This window comes from Staurois parvus, unplaced genomic scaffold, assembly GCF_062004578.1.
Source record: "Staurois parvus isolate SC_StPar_1 unplaced genomic scaffold, SC_StPar_1.0 ptg000338l, whole genome shotgun sequence".
NCBI lineage: Eukaryota > Metazoa > Chordata > Amphibia > Anura > Ranidae > Staurois > Staurois parvus.
Genome location: NW_028318134.1, coordinates 895,740 through 916,248, shown reverse-complemented (window position 1 = coordinate 916,248; position 20,509 = coordinate 895,740). Strand labels below are relative to the sequence as shown.

At 44.2% G+C, this 20,509-nt stretch overlaps 1 pseudogene; it reads right to left on the bottom strand.

Annotated features, from left to right (window-relative positions):
• Nucleotides 1–1,708: 1,708 nt before the first annotated feature.
• LOC149457028 (up-regulator of cell proliferation pseudogene) lies at nucleotides 1,709–7,293 on the bottom strand (annotated as a pseudogene).
• Between the last annotated feature and the right edge of the window lie 13,216 nt (nucleotides 7,294–20,509).

Here is a 20,509-nt window from a genome sequence, read left to right as displayed (position 1 = left end):
AAGGAAGAGTCTGTGCATTGCTACTCTCTAATCTGTGATTGGTCGGCTGGAATGAGCCATTGAAGGGCCCACACCCAAGGTGAAGGAAGCATGGCAGGATGGTGCTATAAGCAGGGTCATGTGACTCTAGCATGCCAGCTGAATGTTGTTGAATATCATGTGGGTGAATTTCCCAGAACATCCTTCACAAATAGACCCGTTCGATCTCTTTCTGTATTTGTACTCCTTGTTTACTCGTTCAAAGCAAAATTTAAAAAATATACACACCTTCACAATAGAATAAAAAAGATTCTGGACCAACAAAAGTGGCTTTCAGAAGTGTGTTCATGTTTATTACAGCGATACAATTATATGTGAGATTTATATAGTAGTTCCATTGTTAACATTTTCCCAATCATAAACAGTACATCAATGAGGTACAATATGCACTGTTCCACAATATATATTTAGAGAAAGAAAAAAAATTTTTATAATGTATGATTCTTTCTGCACCCACTGCACAATGAAACATCATAAACTCAAGAAAACATTGTGATTGGTTAGTGTTATATAGGATAAAGAATACATAATATGTGTCATAGGTAAGGAATAACGTAAAGACCAACTCCAGGCAAAATCTTTTTGTTATTAAGTGAGGGATATGTTATACCACTGTCTGTTTTTAACTGTTGATTTCAATTAGGATATATATACACTATATTGCCAAAAGTATTGTCCCCGCCCTCCCAATCATGTGATTCAGGTGTTCCAATCCCCTCCATGGACACATGTGTATACAATCATCATCTAGGCATGCAGACGGCTTCTACAAACATTGGTGAAAGAATGGGTCGCTCTCAGGAGCTCAGTGACTCCAAGCGTGGTCCCGTGATAGGTGGCCACCTGGGCAATAAGTCCATCCGTGACATTTCCTGGCTACTAAATATTCCACGCTCAACTGTTAGTGGGATTATAACAAAGTGGAAGCAACTGGGAACAACAGCCACTCAGCCACCAAGTGGTAGGCCACGTCACATGACACAGCGGGGTTAGCGCATGCTGAAGCGCACAGTGCGCAGAAGTCACCAACTGTCTGCAGAGTCAATAGCTAAAGACCTCCAAACTTGGTGTGGCCTTCAGATGAGCCCAACAACAGAGCGTAGAGAGCTTCATGGAATGGGTTTCCATGGCCGAGCAGCTGCATCCAAGCCTTACATCACCAAGTGCAACGCAAAGCGGCGGATGCTGTGGTGTAAAGCACGCTGCCACTGGCACTCTAGAGCAGTGGAGACGTGTTATCTGGAGTGACCAATCACATTTCTCTGTCTGGCAATCCAATGGACGTGTCTGGGTTTGGCAGTTGCCAGGTGAACGGTACTTGTCTGACTGCATTATGCCAAGTGTAAAGTTTGGTGGAGGGGGGATTATGGTGTGGGTATTTTTTCAGGGGCTGGGCTTGGCCCCCTAGTTCCACTGAAGGGAACTCTTAAGGCGTCAGCATACCAAGACATTTTTGACAATTTCATGCTCCCAACTTTGTGGGAAGAGTTTGGGGATGGCCCCTTCCTGTTCCAACATGACTGCGCTCCAGTGCACAAAGCAAGGTCCATAAAGACATGGAGGAGCCAGTTTGGGGTGGAGGACCTTGACTGTCCTGCACAGAGTCCTGACCTCAACTCCATAGAGCACCTTTGGGATGAATTAGAGCGGAGACTGTGAGCCAGGCCTCCTCCCCCAACATCAGTGCCTGACCTGACAAATGTGCTTCTGGAAGAATGGTCCAACCTTCCCATAGACACCCTCCTAAACCTTGTGGATGGCCTTCCCAGAAGAGTTGAAGCTGTTATAGCTGCAAAGGGCGGGGCCAACTCAATATTGAACCCTACGGACTAAGACTGGAGGGCCATTACAGGTCATGTGTGTGTAAAGGCAGGAGGCCCAATACTTTTGGCAATATAATGTGTATATATATATACACACACTCAACAGACACTTTATTAAGTACACCTGTTCAATTTCTTGGTAACACAAATTGCTAATCAGCCAATCACATGGCAGCAACTCAATGCATTTAGTCATCTAGATTTGGTGAAGACGACTTCAAACCAGGGGCGGACTGACCATTTGGAAACTCAGGCACTGCAGCATTTGTGTGGAGGAAAATGCCTTGTTGATGTCAGAGGTCAGAGGAGAATGGGCAGACTGGTTCCAGATGATAGAAAGGTAACAGTAACTCAAATAACCCCTCGTTACAACCACGTTCTGCAGAATACCATCTTTGAATGCACAATACGTGGAACTTTGAAGAAGATGGGCTACAGCAGCAGAAGACCACACAGCGGGTGCCATTCCTGTCAGCTAAGAACAGGAAACGGAGGCTACAATTCACACAGGCTCACCAAAATTGGACAATAGAAGATTGGAAAAAAGTTGCCTGGTCTGGAGTCTCGATTTCAGCTGCAACATTCATATGGGAGGGTCAGAAATTGGTGTAAAGAACATGAAAGCACGGATTCAGACCATATGCTTCTATGCATTGAGTTCCATTCTTTTGAGGTTAAAAAAAAACAGATGTTTCATATGAAAAAGCAGTACAATGTAGAGAATTATTTTTTTTTCCCCAGTTTATTATTTCATGTTATATAGCTCCTGTAAACTCGTCATTGCTTGTTCCTGTGTCATTTCTTTCCATTCCTCTGGAAACTTAGCTGGTTTGGCATCATACTCTATTGCAAACTGATCATTAAAATTCTTGAAAACAAACTTCCAGTAATCGGAGGCATTGATGCTTGAGTCAGCCTGAATGGCCCAGTCAGGATAGAAATTGCGGTAATCCTTGTAAAATTGAGTTTCCCATTTTGTTTCTGGACTCTGGAATGTAGCATTTGTATGCACATTGGTTGAACATATAGCGTGACGCAGGATTTTTGTTTCGGAACATCTATAACGTCCTAATCCTTCAGGTCGGTGCACCTCTGCAGAATGCTCTTTGTGGCTTTTACTTCCAGCCTCACAAGGGACTTTACAGAACGGACACAGCTCCCCGCATCCAAAAACTCTGGTGAAGAGCTCATCTTGTGGTTTCAGAGTGAGTCTGGAGAGAACGTCTTCTATACATAAAGACCTCATCTCTTGTTTGATTTGTTCTTCTGTGTCAGTGAGAAATGTCTTAATGTCATCAGAGAACTGACTCACAGAGGCCGTATTTGTAAACTCTATCACTGTCAAGTCATTTGATGAGATAACTAGATCTTTATTCAACATTTCACTGAATGTTTTCAAAAACTCCTTCACATTTGAACAGTTTTGAACCTTCGGGTCATTTAGCACTTTGTCCACAGCTTGCATGATTGAAGTCAGAAGTTTAGATTGCAACTTCTCAATGTCTTTGTTTTGCTTGTATTTATCTTTAATGCATTGTGTGATCCAGGTTTTCACAAAAGTCTTATAGTTAATAATGTAATCAACATACTGTTTAAAGTCATTATCTTCCAGCAACTTTTTAAGCAAAGTAAACTGGAAAAACTTCCGGCTGCGGTATGCTGTGGAGTCTTCGCCTTGCAAAATATCTTCCACTATTTCTGTTCCAAGATTTTTATCAATGAATTTCATCAGTGCGGGTTTCAGGCAAATGTCACAGAAATCTTTGGCTCTGTTTTGGCACTCATCTTTTTCATCAAATATATTCTGAAATATCGACAGATATTTTTCCTTGTGTTTCTCCAAAATGAGTTTTGGATCATTCTCCTGGATGAAATCTCGGTGCATCTTTTGAAGCACTGGTGCTAATCTGCCCAAAATGTGAAGTTTCACATCCAACTCAAACATGGGAGTGGTGTGGAGCTTCTGTACATAATCCTTCTGAAGCTCCTCCCTGATCATTTTTAACAATTCCTGACAGTAATTGTCATGATAGTCCGCTTTCAGACTTACTTTCTCTGTAACATGACTATTGCATTTATTTAATATAGAGGAATAAAGTTTTTCGTGGTCCGGAAATTCTTGATCTTTAAACCACTTTAACATTTTACTTCCCAATTTTTTTAAAACATTTTTTTCTATATGTTCTTCTCTAACTTTAAAGTACTTGTTTCCAAAGACTTTTAAACTATGTATTTCAGTTAATTTCTCTGTGACAGCTCCGACACTGTGGCTCATGTCTTTTTGCAGTTGTCTCAGGATTTCTTGCTCAATATTGCGTTCTTGTAAACTTCTCAGCTGTAGACTTGCCAATGTGTCATTCCACATTTCTTCAAACTGGGATGTCACTTTCTTTTCATTAAAAGTAACTTTTTTTTCTTTGTAATTGTTTAAAAGATTATTCACTTTATTATTAATAATTGTAATGAATTCTCCTAAAATTCCTTCAACTGCATTTTTTCCTTTTTGAATTTGTACGAGTTCTTCTATTCTGCTGCTTAGAATGTTTTCCTGCTGAACTCTGAGAAGTTTTACACTTGTGAGAAACTCTTCCCTGTATCTTTCTATTAGAGAGGCATTCTCAGATCCATCCTCAAAATATTTTTCTAAAGATTCTCTCATAGTTGTCTCTTCGCTATTTACCTTCACATTCAAGTTACGTTTTTTCTCATTACAAAAGTCTCCTTGTAGACTGATTGCAGTTTCATTTTGTATCATATTCTCAGTCTCCATTATCCAGTTATACATCACTTTGGAGAAGTTCCACTGCAGTTCATTGTACCTACTGGACAATTTCTCATAGGCCTCGGCAACAAGACTATTCCTGAAGTTGAAGATGAAGTTCTCATGTTTCACAGCATTCCACAAACTTTTAATCCATGTAGAAAAATCACAAAGTCTTTGAGGATTCTTTAACTTTTGAAAAAAATCGAGTAAATGTTTCTTAAGTTGGTTGACATTTTCACTGTAACCACTGTTCACTGAAGCCATTGGTGGTACACCATGCCAAAGACCAGGGATATACCACGTATGTTTCTCCATGTCATGGTCCATCACATCTGAAAATGACGTCACTCCAGTCTTTTTTTCCATCCTCGCTGCAATTTGTGTCATTTCATTCAGCTGATCACCAAATTTCTTTCTATCTCTCATGTTCTTTTCATGGGCAGAAACATCACCCACATTCTGATGTACAAACTGGCAGTTAGGTTTTTTCCCAGCTGTTTCTATCCGAAGAAATGCATGGACAACAATTTGCAAAACATCCTTCATTTCTGTCGTGTTCTCCATAGCCATGTTGATTAGTGTGACATCACTCAGTCCTATGACTAAAGTTGCCAACTTGTTGTCATGTTCATAACTGTCTTTGAGTGAAGTTAGTTCAGGAGCTTTGAGCCCTTCAGTGTCAATGATGAGGATAAAGTGACACCCCAGTTCCCTTTGGAATTTTTCTTTCACTTTAATGAGCGTCATAAAGGCTCCACGTGTGCATCGCCCACTGGCCACTGGGAACTGCAAACCAAACATGGTGTTCAGGAGGGTGGACTTTCCTGTACTCTGTACCCCCAGGACAGTTATTACTCTCATTTTGCATTGACATTTCATCTTCTTGTCAACCTCCATTAGGACATCAGTTATCCATTGTAAAGGAATGTTAGAGGCATCCCCATCAATAAGTTCCAATGGAAACCCATCCAACAGAAGATCAGCTGCTATTTCAGGGAGTTTGTAAAATTGCCTCTCACTTGTCTTAATTTTACTATCATTTACCATAAAACATTCAGCTTCGTAAAACTGTGCAAGCTCCCGTAGGAAGTGTTCTATACCAAGGGAACTTGCAGATATTATTTGATCTAGCTCTTTGATTTCAATAGGATTGGTGGATTGATTATTACATTTTTTTTTGTAGTTGGACTGTAAATTTGACAGATTGACCCGAGAGATTGAATCAAGGAGAATTTTCATCCATTTTAAGAAGAAATGTTTCTCTATTGGATTTGACTGTATGATTGCATCTATAAAAGTCACTATACCAGGGGGTGGAGAGTGCTGGTTTTGTTCTTTAAGTAACTCTTTTCTTCTCTTGATGAGCTTTGCCCTGTAATGTTCTCCATCATCCTGATCAGTTTGGTGCTTCATTCTACATAGCTCCTTTTCTGTTTTTGCAAGCTGCTTCCATAGATGTCCCTGAAGCTTCAGCATTTTTTCCTTGTAGTTTGCAACATCATGTATGTTTTCAGTGATTTCCAGAGCTCGACGTTTTGCTTCCTGACACTCCTTTGACTTTTCATCTACATGGATACCAAGCTCACTGGCTGTGTCAATCATCTGTTCCAATCTCAGAGGGTAATTATGTATCGGATCTTTCATGATTTTTTGCACATGCTTTACCAGTTTTGCATCATTGATTCTGGGTCCTTTTACTATGAGATGACTATCATCCATGTTTAGAACTGGATATAGTTTTTTAATGTATTCTACAGTACTTTTTTCACTTTTTGTAAGAATAATAAAATATTTTGTTCTTGGAAGACTTGATAACAGCCGGTATTCTGTGTCACTAATACTGTCTGCAAAAATGAACACAGCTGATGATATCTGAGTTAGGAAAGTGAATTGAGTCCAGTTACATAAAATATCTCCTCTCAGATTCAGAACTGCAAGTGGATCTGTGAAGATATCAGAGATTTCTTTTCCAGAAGGAAAAAAACAGGACATCTCCACTAAACCATCTGATATTTTCCGAGGAAGGTCTCCACCTTCCATTTCCCTATGTATAAAATAGTCATAGTGCTGCTGACTTGGGGTTAGAAGCTGATTAATGATGGCAGACTTTGATAAACTGCAATTTTCCAATCTAACAAATGAATAAAATGGTAAAGAAATGTTTACCAGGTTGTTCTCCATGAATCCTTTTGTCTCTTTTAATGACAGAGGCCTCCACCTTTTCACTATGTCCCTCATTGCCCAGATCATAAAGGTGCAGTCTGGACCATCTGCAGATGGCAGCAGGATGGGGACAGCAAACTGGCACATGGCCATTTTGGACACAATCTCCTGCTGTAAGAAATTGTCTGAACAATGCAGAAGAACACACTGAACATCCAGAGGGTGAACAAGAAAAGAATCTGCATCAGAGATATTATCATCAAAATTAATAACATTTATGCCTGTATCCATGTTAGATTCCTCGGGCTGCAGGTTGCGTGCCTTTACATTCAAAGCCAAAAGATTATATAAGAAATACCAAGGAACATCTTGTACTCTTTGAAGCTTGACCTTCTGTAGACTCTCTTGGCCAATTTGTAAAACACTACCCAAGCTGAGTTTAGAATTCATATGATTTTCCAACTTGAGCTGTGCCAGAATCTCCTGAAAATCTCGACTTTTGTCTGGGGAAAAGACAAAGAACAAGAAACATCAATCAATTCACTAAGACTTTAAGACTGGCAGAGAGAAGAAATTATTATAATCGAAGAAATATAGGCATTTGATTCATAAACATCAACCTTAAAATTGATGCTTCAGGCGAACTTTGTTTCTCTGCTCAAAGCACTTTGCCCCTTGTACCACCAGCTTATTGGTGCTGGTTTCAGGCCGTTTGCTACCCACCCGATAGTCATAACCTTGCAACAAAGAAAAAGGAGCCACTCTCTATCATAAAAGCCTGATATGAAAATGTATTACTATTGGACCACAAATTAGCTATTGACCGAGTAAAACAACTTAGAGGGCAGAAGAGCCGGTGGGACAGCCTCTGTACTGGAAAATACTAATATATTTTCATAACAGGCTTTTATGATGGAAAGAGATTTATTTCTCTTTATTGGAAGGTGATCAACTTAGAATGTAGTGTAACCGAATCACTTTTAAATACATGCAAGTCTGTGACTTTTGAATATACTGTATATATCACTTACATAATTCAACCCATATTACAGATAATGACTGCTTTACATATTTATTTAGTTCTTTTTATTATTGAGAAGCCACATCATATTTAAAAATATTTAAACTAGAAAAGCTACAATTTCTAGGGAAATTATATGAAGTGTTCTTGCCTCCACCAGTAGTCTACAACTTTAACCAGAAGCCATCCAAACTGTCACGAATTCAAAATTAGATTTCAAATAGGGCAGAGAAGAGCGGTTAAAAACAAACTGCTCCAAATTGCTCACTTCACTGGCGTCTTCAAATGGTCGTAGTTTTAAAAACTATAAATCCTACAGCAAAGAGCTTTATATTGTGAGAATCAATTTTGATGCATAGTATGTCTCTGAAATATTAAAAATGAAGGCACAGTCGCAGTTTAGAAATTGCCCTTCAAATTTGAGGTGGCTAGAGTGCAGTTTCAATAAATGTCAATGGGCGGCGTGAGTTGCAAACAAATGGTCATATTGTGAAAACTATCAGGACTATGGCTTAGTCGTGGACATTTTTAGTGGCAGCAGGGATAGCTGAATGTTTTGATATAAGATTTGTGTAGGTGGGCTTGAAAATGAGGGACTGATGGCAGTTTACAAATCATGTCCTGATTTTTCAGCTCACACTCTAGCTTTTGTCAGCTCCCACTCTAGTTTTGAACATTCCACCATTCATTCCTATGGGACCAATTTCACCACAAAAACGCCGATATTTCGTGAACCATTCGGCGTAACGTTCCACAAAGTAATAGCGCACCAATCGGGAACAATCCGCACGTTTCCGTATATTACTGTCTATGTAGTGTAAAAACTATGGGAGGAGTTAGGGGGGTAAATTTGGCTATAATAATAAGAATATATATGCGAGATAACAGGAAGTGGTCGCCATGCAACAACACTTAATGATATATGTGTGAATATTGAAGATGTATATAAAGTAGTTGCAAAATGTTTCATAACCTTACCTTGCATTATGAGAGGGCCATTCAACTTTGGTTTGTGTTACTGACATCATAAAAGAAAACCAGTTATTTAACCCATTCAGGTCAAAGCAAAAGGCTCAATACATGGCAGGCACCTTCCACTGCTGATATGTACCATCAATTATTATTTATTTATTACAGGTACATATATAGTGCTGTCAATTTATGCAGCACTTTACACATATATTGTGTATTCACATCAGTCCCTAACCCTCAAGGGGTGTACAATCTAAGGTCCCTAACTTATATTCATACATACACATACTAGGGCCAGTTTAGACAGGATCCATTTAACCTACCAGCATGTGGAGGAAACCCATGCAGGCACAGGGAGAACATGAAAACTCCAGGCAGTTGATGCCATGGTTTGAACCAATGACTCTAGCACTGCCAGGCAGAAGTGCTAACCATTTAGCCACTGTACTTCCCACAATTACTACCACTTTGTTCAGTTTCCCCACCAGAGACCTATGAAATGGCCAGTAATTCTGGGAATAGGGAAGCCTGTTGCTGTCCTCCTGTGATGTAGTCCCTAAGCAGCATGTTTGAGAACTGTTACAATTGTCATATGATTCAGGTACTTTATGGTAAGCAAGCCTTTTCCAGTGTAGTGCTCCTGCCTGATAAATCACTAAATTTAGTATGTTATGGCTGACCATAACCAGCTGAGCTAAGATCTGTATGTAAGGTCTCTGCAGGTTCTCCCTAAACCTGGGGGTTGATTGCTCCTGCGTATTGGTTGAAGAATGTCCCAGCAACTAGTGTGAGAAGGTTAACTTCTGGAACTATGAATCTATCCAACCTAGCCAATCCTTGAAGTGCTGTTCAGAATGAATTGCTTGGGAAAGGAAAAATATTTGGGAGGATCTGGTCAGGGGGCTCCCTCTCCCCTTGGGTTTTCCCTGGGAGGAGGCCTGTGTGGGAGAAGTCTTGTGCTAGGCCTCAGCGTTTGCTATTCACTCGGAACTGAGGAATAGACACTTGTTGAAGCTGGGCTGGAGAAGGGAATCCTAAGTGAGGAGTAAACAGAAGCTACTGCCTAAACATTGTGAGAAAGACAGTGAGAAGATCTTTCTGATTGAGGAACAGATAATATGGACATGTCAGTAGTTTTGGTACCAAGTTCATGTATGTTGGATGAAAAACCCATTTCGGGCAGTAGTTTCCATAGTAAATTCAAGTAAGTAGGGTGTAAAACCCATTTCTGCCAGTAGTTTCCATAGTAAAGTGTAAAGGGTTTTTCGTAGTAAAAAGTAAAGGGTGGAAAACCCATTTCTGAAAGTATTTTCTTTAGTACGCTCAAGTATGTAGGGTGGAAAACCCATTTCTGCCTGTAGTTTTTATAATAAATTCAAGTATGTAGGGGGGAAAACCATTTCTGACAGTAGTTTTGACAAAAACATCAAGTATGTAGGGGGGAAAACCCATTACTTCCAGTAGTTTGCGTAGTTAATTCAAGCATGCAGGGCGGAAAACCAATTTCTGCCAGAAGTTTTGGCATCCTAATTGAGGAGTAAACAGAAGCTACTGCCTAAACATTGTGAGAAAGACAGCGAGAAGATCTTTCTGATTGAGGAACAGATAATATGGACATTTCAGTAGCAGTTTTGGTACCAAGTTCATGTATGTTGGATGAAAAACCCATATCGTGCAGTAGTTTCCATAGTAAATTCAAGTAGGGTGGAAAACCCATTTCTGCCAGTAGTTTTGATAATACATCCAAGTATGTAGGGTGGGAAACCCATTTCTGCCAGTTGTTTCAATAGTAAATTCAAGAAGGTAGGGTGGAAAACCCATTTCTGCCAGTAGTTTTGAGAGTGAATTCAAGTATGTAGTGTGGAAAACACATTTCTAATAGTACTGTCTATGGTAAATTTAAGTATGTAGGGGGGAAACCCATTTCTGCCAGTAGTCTTGATAATAAATTCAAGTATGTAGGTGGGGGGGACCATTTCTACCAGTAGTTGTGGTAGTAAATTAAAGCATGTAGGGTGGAAAACCCATTTCTGCCAGTAGGTTCGGTAGTAAACTCAAGTATGTAGCGTGGAAACCCATTTTTAACAGTAGACTTGATAATAAATTCAAGTATGTAGGGAGAAAAACCCATTTCTGCCAGTAGTTTCCATAGTAAAGTGTAAAGGGTTTTTCGTAGTAAAAAGTAAAGGGTGGAAAACCCATATCTGCAAGTAGTTTCTTTAATACGCTCAAGTATGTAGGATGGAAAACCCATTTTTGACAGTAGTTTTGGTAGTAAATTAAAGCATGTAGGGTGGAAAACCCATTTCTGCCAGTAGTTTCAGTAGTAGATTTAGTACGCTCAAGTATGTAGGGTGGAAAACCCATTTTTGACAGTAGATTTGATAATATATTCAAGTATGTAGGGTGGAAAACCCATTTTTGACAGTAGATTTGATAATATATTCAAGTATGTAGGGAGGAAAACCCATTTCTGCCAGTAGTTTTGGTAGTCATATGGAGCTGTAGAGATACTGTGACTGCTCTCGTAGGATCACAGATTTCCACTCATCGGTGTTACTGCAAAGCTGCTGTTTCAGGGCCTGTAGCTGAAAGGATCCTCAGGAAGCTATCATTCCTGCATTTTGCTTGAGTTCATCGATAATTAGTAAAAAGACCCCTGGACTTGAGCATAAGTTTGTCAGTAGACCACTGAGGCTGGTAACAGGGTGGGCAGCCTCAGGATAGATAGGATGACACAAATGTTTCTAGTGGCTCCTTTAGGGGTCATCACTATACCAGAAGGACAGGATTTCTTGAGACCAGGCAAGAGCATGGAAATGATGAGAGATGTTAATCTGTATAAGACAGTCAGATCTTGAATTGTGGAAGCATGCCCACATTTGTTGGGAATGCAACAGCATGTACTATAATGTACTATATATAGTATTTGTGTGTTAATATCACTTGACCAGTAGATGGCACTATACACTAAGGTTATCAGTTGTGCATATGTGTAAAACTTGTTGGTTCTCTCTCTTCCTCTCTTCTCTCTATCTTCAGGAAGTAATATGTCTGCTGTTATACATTGCTGAAATGTGCTCTGTATGTTTGCAACTTAAGCCACACAAGTAAAGTCTGAATTCTGCCTCATCACTACCAGTGTCTTCTATAACACATAACCAACAACATTAACATAATTATGCACATGCAAACCATTCCAAAGATCCCAAAATATACAGCTATCTTTTAGCCATTTACTGAAGCTGCTGTAACTACTACGGTGGCAGCGTAATGAGATGTCAACAAACTTGCAGCTGTGAATGTATCTTCCTTTTTTCTGCAATCTCCAATCTTTATTGTTGAAGTGACTCGGGTGACTGTAAATCTGTCCGGTCACGTCTACATCCACTCAGAAGTACATTTCTGTCCATTCATTCTTGAGTAGAAATAAGAGGAGTGATTTTGGCTGTGAAATAGCTGATCTCACCAAAGGTAAAATCTCACCAACACAGAAATCCGCGGTTGTAAATATTACAGCTGTTCAGTATGAATAAGTGTTTCTCCACCCGGGTGCTGCGAAGAGTCCCCAGGGGTGCCGCAGGAAAATTGGCCAAAATTCCCCAATCCATGCCAAATAGATCGTTTTCGCCACCAGTACTGTATTTTTCCTATAGCAGTGCCGGTCCGCTAAGTGAATGGCACATACAGATGTCACCGGCACTCAGGAAGCTCTGCAGGCAACTCCTCCCACGCCCTGCCAACTGATGATGTCATCACGTCCCACGTGGCTTTCTGGGAGTGTGTGCGGCTAGCGGTCTGCTCTATCTGCAGTGGTGGACAGCGCTCTTCTGTTGGCAGCTGAGGCGGTACATGTTGGCGTGTGAGAGGGCAGAAAAAGACACAGGGAGAAGGCTTTACATCGGTACGCTGCATATGAACTGTGGGAAGTACAAACTATTTGTGATAGTAGCAGACATGATGATTGCAAATGTTTTCAACATATATACATATATATATATATATATATACACACACACATATACATATATATACATATACATACACACACATATACATATATATACATATACATACACACACATACAGTATACAGTATATATTTTTTTTTTGTTTGCTATGTGGTTTTCATTACTTTCTTAATATTGTGCTGCACTTCTTTTTATTTTATATGTTTCTTACACATTGCCCGGCTGCAGTTGGCCACAGTGTGGGTGCAGCACAGGGTACCCGTGTTTTTTGTGTGCTTTACCTGCGGTTTTCTATGAAACGCGTGTACACATGTGAGTGTGTATGTGTGTGGAGTGTACATGTGTCTGTATGTGTTTGTGTGTGAATACATGTGTCCTTGTATGTGTACACGTATGAGTGTGTCTGTATGTTTGTGTGGTGTGTACAAGTGTCCTTGTGTGAGAGTGTGTCCGTGTGTGAGACTGTGTCTGTATGTACATTTGTCTGTGTGTATGTATATGTGTGTGCACATGCCCACAGCGACTAACTAACCAAGGCGCGCATGTGCGGCCATGACTTGGGGTAAGAGCGAATAAGGGGGACTTAATCTGAATATATATAAGACCAGCTGTGATATACTTTCACAGCCCCCATTACCTCTGCCCACCACTAGAGGGAGACTCCACTCCAATCCAGCTGGCCGTCCACACACAGGCAGATACGAATCTTATATACAATGTGGTGCACTCTACGGGTTGAGGAGCAGCCTAGCAATCGGCACATCCTTCTAGGATTCCTCCAGCTACCTACAGCTGGGCCTCGTTAGGAGGAAGTGGGTGTGGCTGCTGCACAGACAGCTTGTGAAGCAGAGAGTGAGGCTCTGCAGCTTTCTAGGCCTAAAACCAAGCCTGGGGCTAGATTTATTGTTTAAACCCTCAGCTGGATGGCCGAGCCTGGCCATGACCCGGGTGGGGGACCCCCCCCCCCAGGGCAGAGTACCAGTCCTAATGCTATCGAGGACTTGGGAAATGTGCCAAAAAGGGGTGAGTCGTACACCTCTTATCGTGGGAGAGTGTCAGCTCATGTGGCTCGTATCGGGAGGGAGGAAGAGAGACTGGCAAAGTTGAAGCTGAAGCTACGGAAGATGAAGGCCAGTTATGACCGTGTGTGGAGCAACAAGCGACAGGCAATGAGATCCGAGCTAGACTCGCTGGAGCTTGTTGTCCGCCAGCAGAGCTCCCTTGTCACGTTGCTGAAGCAGGCAAGCGGGATCCTCCGCGAAAAATATGTGAATGAGGACCGCTTCAGGCTTGCTCGGGAGCGGTCATTAGCTGCGGCCAGGGGACAGCCTGGAGGAGAGACCTCGTCCGGGGATCAATCGGATCCCCCTGGTGTGTACTCCCCTGTAGTGGAGTGTGCCCCAGAGTGTTGTGGCGGGAGGAGACCAGTGAGTGTGGAGGAGTCGCAGGGATCCATCCCTGCTCATCAGCAGCAGCAGAAGAAACAGCCAGAGTGGGGGACCCAGGAGGATCCCAATGAAGTGCCGGCCGGCTTACAATTCATTTCGGAAATGGAGTCCCCACTCAGTGGAAGGCAGTTTGTGTTCACTTCTGAGGAGTCTGGAGAGGATGAGGATACCTGCCCAAAGCCTGCCAAGCTGATTCCCAAGGAAAAAGCGATGTTCGTGCGGCTGGAACAGATCCCCAGCTCAATGATCCCTAAAGACCAGGTGATGGAAGTAGCGGCAAAGCCGGCAGGAGGGCTGCACGCAGGGACTGTGAGTAATGGACCTGATCAGTGTGCAGTGCCGGCGGGGGCAGATGTCAGCATGCCTGTGAGTGCAGATGCCAGCCTGCTGGTTAATGCAGGAGTCGGCTTGCCGGTAATTGCAGATGTTAGCTTGACGGGGTGTGTAGGGGATGGTTTGCCACTGTGTGCAGATGTCAGCCTACCAGGTAATACAAATGTCAGCCCGCTGGTTAATACTGATGGGAGCCTGCCAGTTAATGCAAATGTCAGTCTGCCGAGTCCGGTGGATGCGGTGAGCCCCCCCCCTGTGGGTGGCAGGGTGCTTAGTTTCTCTGCTGCAGTGAGAGGGGGAAGGAGTGTGGCAATGTCATCTGAGAGGAGTGGTGGAGGTACGGGTGTAAAAAGGAGGAATGTGGTCCAACTGAGATGGGAAGGAAGGGGTTCCCCCCCTATAAGAAGGGAAGTGGTTGACCGCTTAATGGAAATGGGGTTTAGAGCAGAGGAAATGTTTGCTTTTATAGCCCCGGCGGGCACAGGGGAGTATGATATATCCTTTCAGAGGGCGGAAAGTTTAGATGTGTTTTGGATTCGTTATGAGAAGGATTGCAAGGGGACCCCAAGGTGGGAAGGGCTAGTCCCAAAAGTCATCTCAAGGCAGTCATTGGTGAAGAGTGTTACAATTCTGGTGCGAAACGAATCGATCCCACCAGCGGATATAACCGTTTGGCTGGGGAGGTATGGTGATGTGCGAGCTCCATTGAGGAAAATGTTGGCTGACAGGGGGATTTGGACAGGAGGGTGGGCAGCAACAATGAGACTGCATACGGAAAGTGATAGAATTAAGCACCTACCTACTTCAGCCTTCATTGGCAAGGATCATTTACTTATATTCTATACGGGGCAGCCAAAGGTATGCCACAAATGTGGCATTAAGGGGCACTTCGCGGCAACCTGTGAAGTGCTCAAATGCTCACTATGCCAGGGTGTTGGGCATACAGCCCGTGAATGTAACTTAATTAGATGCAATTTATGTCAACAGCTGGGACATTCTTATAATCGTTGTCCTGAGGCCCTTCATAATCTGCCAGGATTAATGGAGGAGCTCGATAGGATGGAGGCTGAGAAGACGGAGGTGGTGCCATCTCCCCCTCCCCCTGGTGATCCTGCCACCTTAGGTGCTCTGGCACCAGAGGCACCCAATGTGACCCCTAATGTGCCTATGGCTCCCCCCTCTGTGAAGTCCCCCCCTGACCCTTTGCCTCCCCATGTTTCTCCCCCAGTGTTGTCTACCCCTGCCCCCAGTGTTCCTGTTCCCCCTGCCCGGAGAAATCGGGGTGTGAGGGCCAAGAAGGCATCTGCAGTACCTTCTGTGGTACCGCCCCCAGTTCTGCTCCCGTTATGTCGCCAAGATCCAGTAGGGGATGGGGTGGCTTCTGGTGGTGTTGGGAAAGGGAAGCTTTCAGTTCCTGCCCCTGAGGATAGTGGATCAGGAGGAAAAAAAGAAGGTAAGGGGGAAGGGTGGTCAGTGGTTAGGAGTGGGAAGAGCAGGGTAGTGTTATCTCCTGCATCCTCAATTTCTTCTTTTGAGGTGGAGGAGGTTTTTTCCAAAAATAGTTTTGATATTCTTTCAGGGGAGGAAGGAGACTCTGTGGGAACCCTCTCTCCCATGGATAAGGGGGAAGCTGGAGGGTCTCTAAAAAGAGCTGGGTCCCCTGCAAGGCAGAGAAAAACAAAGGTTAAGAAACGACCATCTCAATTACCTTGATGGCAGTTCCCGCTCCGATAAATGTGGCAACCATTAATGTTGCCAGCATAAAGTCTGTAGGTGCTAGAAGTGCGGCCTTATTTTTGCTCAGCAGTATTTGTGCTGATGTTTTGTTTTTGCAAGAGACCCGGCTGAGCAATCTGGCTGATGTCCATCTGGCGAAGAGGGAGTGGAAGTGTGGTCCCTCCTTCTGGTCTCTTGCGGCTGAGCCTTACAGCGGAGTTGCAGTACTTTTTTCCGGCATGGTAACGTGTGGGTGGGTCATTGAGGTAGAGATTGGAAGGTGTATGGTCTTGGACGTCCTTGTGAAGGGGCAAGCGCTAAGGCTCATTAACATCTACGGTCCCCAGTCTACGTGGGATAGGAAATGCCTCTTTACAAAGATTAAGCCTTTCCTTTTTACGTCCCGGCAAGTTGTCTTTGGAGGAGACTTTAATACTGTCACTAGGATTAAGGACAGGAAGAGCTCCAATGTCAGCCTGGGATATGACAGCGTTTTTTTAAATGCGATAGTCAGGGAAGCAGGTCTGGAAGATGCCTTAATTAAGCGCAGCCCGGACAGCACGGGATTCACCTTTAGGCGAGGTAGAAGTGAGAGTAGAATAGACAGGTTTTTTTTAAAGGGGGACTCCGCCTTCTCGGCACCCGTGTCAGGCGGTGGAGTTTTCCGACCACCTTTTGCTGACTGTGTCTTTGAATGTTTCAGATGCTCCACTGAAGGGGAGGGGTGTCTGGAGATTGAATTCGACTCTGCTGGACGATGAGGATGTGAGACGATCCTTTGAGGATTTTTTTAAAGCTCAGGAGACCACCCTGGATTTCTGCAGCAGTAAGTCGGAGTGGTGGGAGCTTACCAAAGTGCGGATTGGCAGGTTTTTCAAGGCCCTAGGTAAGAAAAAACAATTTGATAAGTATGTTGCCTACCAACAGCTGCGGAGGAGGCTTGATCACCTTGTCTCTGATGGTGGAGATTCTGGGGCAATCTCAGAGGTTAAGCTTCTGAGGAAGTATCAGTATGACCGGCATGCCTCCTTGGTTCTGAAGAGGGATTATGGGAAGTACCATTTGCCTGGCCCTTACCAGAACTGCAAGCAAGGTATAGCGATTTAGACGGTCACCGGTCTGAGAGATAGTTCGGGATTTCTGACGAAATCCAGGTCAGGGATCTTGGAGGTCTCAAGGGCATTCTTTGAAGATCTCCTGGGGGAGAAGCACCTCGACCAGGCAAGGATGTCGAGCTTTTTGGAGTCTACGCCAGGTCTGGAAAAAACATTCCGCCCACAAGTTTGACAAGCAAGATCACAGTTGAAGAGGTTGTCAAAGCCATAGATAGTCTGGCCATTAAAAAGACGCCTGGGCAAGATGGCTTGACAGCAGAATTCTTTAAGGCTTTTAAGTCCAGCTTGGCACCTCGCCTTGTGGAGGTCTTTAATAGCTGTCTGGATGAGGGTTCACTCCCTCCCTCCATGAGGAAATCGGCTGTGATCTTGTTGTCAAAGGGTAAGGACCCTTCGATGATTGAGAATTGGCACCCCATCAGCCTTCTCAATGTCTATAGGAAGATTCTGGCCAAGATCCTTTTCTGGCGCTTGTCGTCAGTGGCAGACGGCTTACTTTCGCAACGTCAGCACTGCTCGGTTTAGGGCAAAAGTACATTCACAGCGGTGTTAGCTGTCCGGGAGGTTCTGGAGCGATGCAGGGCTGATGGCAGTGGGAAGTATTTGCTGGCGCTGGCGCTGGATCAGGCCAAGGCCTTTGATCGGGTAGATCATAAGTACCTCTGGCATCTCCTTGACCGGTATGGCCTGGAAGGGAGGTTTATTGGCTGGTTGAAAACATTGTACAGAGGGGCGTAGAGCTTCATGTTGATCAATGGTTGGGTTGGGCGACCCTTTGAGGTTGGCTCTGGGGTGCACCAGGGGTGTCCGCTGAGTCCCTTGCTCTATGCCTTTGCCATTGACCCTTTCGTTATGAGGCTGGATGGCGGGGCTTTGGGTGGGGTGCCGGTGGGTGCTACTGGTGAGCCGCCTTTGAGAGTCGTGGCCTATGCCGATGAAGTGTCTGTTTTCATCTCTGGGACTGAAGAGGCGCAGGAGGTGGTCTCGGAGATGGAACAGTATGCGGAGGCATCAGGCTCCAAGATCAATCATGAGAAAAGTGACGTTTTCTGGATGGGTAGGGAAGGTGAGAACTTCTCGCTTCCGGATACCTTCCGGAGCCCCAGCCAAAGATCAAAGTGTTAGGCATTACATTTGGCCCTGATGATTATGGTAAATCGAATTGGGAATCCAGGTTGTCTGATGCCGAGGTTAAAGTGAGATGCTGGAAGGGGTGGCGGCTCTCCTTAAGGGAAAGGGTCGATCTGATCAAGACCTACCTGATTCCAGTCTTTTTGTACATCAGTTACGTTTGTCTCTTGCCAGAGTCTCTCTATACGAGGGTCTACAGCTGTTTCTTCCAGCTATTATGGGGGAACAGACTGAACCTAGTGAAGCGGAATGTGACCTACCTGTCCAGGCGGGAGGGTGGCCTAGGGATGGTAAACCCAATCGTTTTCTTCTCTGTTATGTTTGTAAAACATAATTTTGGTAATATGCTGAAAGAGACGCCGCCTGCATGGGTAGGTTTGTTTCGGGCTTGGTTTAGACCCTTTCTGGGCTGTTGGGAGAGTGGCGGGCCAGTGAGAAGCCTGAGAGTCAAGCACGGTAAGCTCCTGGCCTATGTTGCCCCGAGCTTGAAAATACTTAGGCGGTGGTGTGTGACGGCGGAGGAGGTCAGATCGCTTCCTGGGAAATTTCTTTGGGAGAGGGTCGTGGCCACCGCCTTTAATGCACCGCTGGCCTTGAAGGATTGCCCAGGCCATAGTCTGCGGGAGGGCTTAAGATTGATAAATATGGAAAGGATTCCCTTAAAGTTTAGGGATCAGGCCTGGTTCGCGTTCCATGGCAGTGTCAGGAATGGACTCAGCACTGGTGGTGGGACTCACCTGCCGTGTGGGCTGCAGTACCAGGGCTGACCAGCGGGTGCTCTCAGCAGCCAGAAGCTCACTTCTGCAATCAGCCAAACCTGGGGCTGATTGCAGAAGGTGTGAGCAGGGACGGCTGGATCCGTGCAGGATGGATGGATGGCAGAGTAGTTAGCGTGGTCAGACGGGCCAGGTCAGCAATGTGCGGGCAGCAAGGTACCAAAGGAGCAGGCAGAGAATGGTCAGGGTCACAAGCCGGGTTCAGTAACTCACGGGCAGCGTGGTACAGGGGATCAGGCAGAAGGATGGTCAGGCAAGCCAGGGGTTCAACAGGAGACGGTCAGCAGAGGTCAGGATCAAGCAGGGTCAGCAACGAAGCAGGAACACAGGATACCAGGTACAGGGGCTCATGGGAAAACATACACCAAAGCCCAGACTGCAGGTCTGGCCATCCCTTAAATACACCTTCTGCAATCAGCCCCAGGTTTGGCTGATTGCAGAAGTGAGCTTCTGGCTGCTGAGAGCACCCGCTGGTCAGCCCTGGTACTGCAGCCCACACGGCAGGTGAGTCCCACCACCAGTGCTGAGTCCATTCCTGACAGGCAGGCTATATGTGAGAGGGAACTTGAAGTGCCGTTCTCTGGGCAACCGTGGTTGTCTGAGGACGGAGTGTGGGGGTGAAGTGGAGACTATGGACCACTTCTTGCTTCAGTGCCCTTTCAATATAGAGGTGTACAAAGAGGTGGGGAGGGCTCTAGACATCCCCTTCCTGCACTGCATGTCTTATGCAGAGTGGGTATATGGGGCCTTCAAAACACAAGTGGATTTTGATTTTGATACTCTTTTTTTAGTTTGTCTAGTGGTCCGTTGCTACACTTGGAACGCATGGTGTCAGGTTTCCATTCGGCAGAAAATTCTTCCTGTCTCGGTGGTGGCGTATGACATACTTGGTGAGGTTGGGAAAATTCAGGGTCTTGAGAGAGACAGGCAGCGGCGAAGGACCTGGATAGAGGCGTGGAGGAATATCAGGTCTGTAGCCGCGGTCTGTTGAACTCTGGGTGAGGATTCTGTTCTTTTTTCCTCTGTGTTTTTACTCCTTTAGATTTTGATGAGAAGAGCTTTTTGAAGAAAGGCTATGTGCATCTGAAGATCTATGTTTTTTGGCCTTTACTGTGTGTTTGTTAGTAGTATGTTGTTTTTTTGTTTTTTTTTGCTAGTATAGAGTGGGGTATGGCTGTAAAGGCCTAAAGAAGGTTATGGTTGGTCATATGCCTGGATAGGCCGAAAGACCATACTA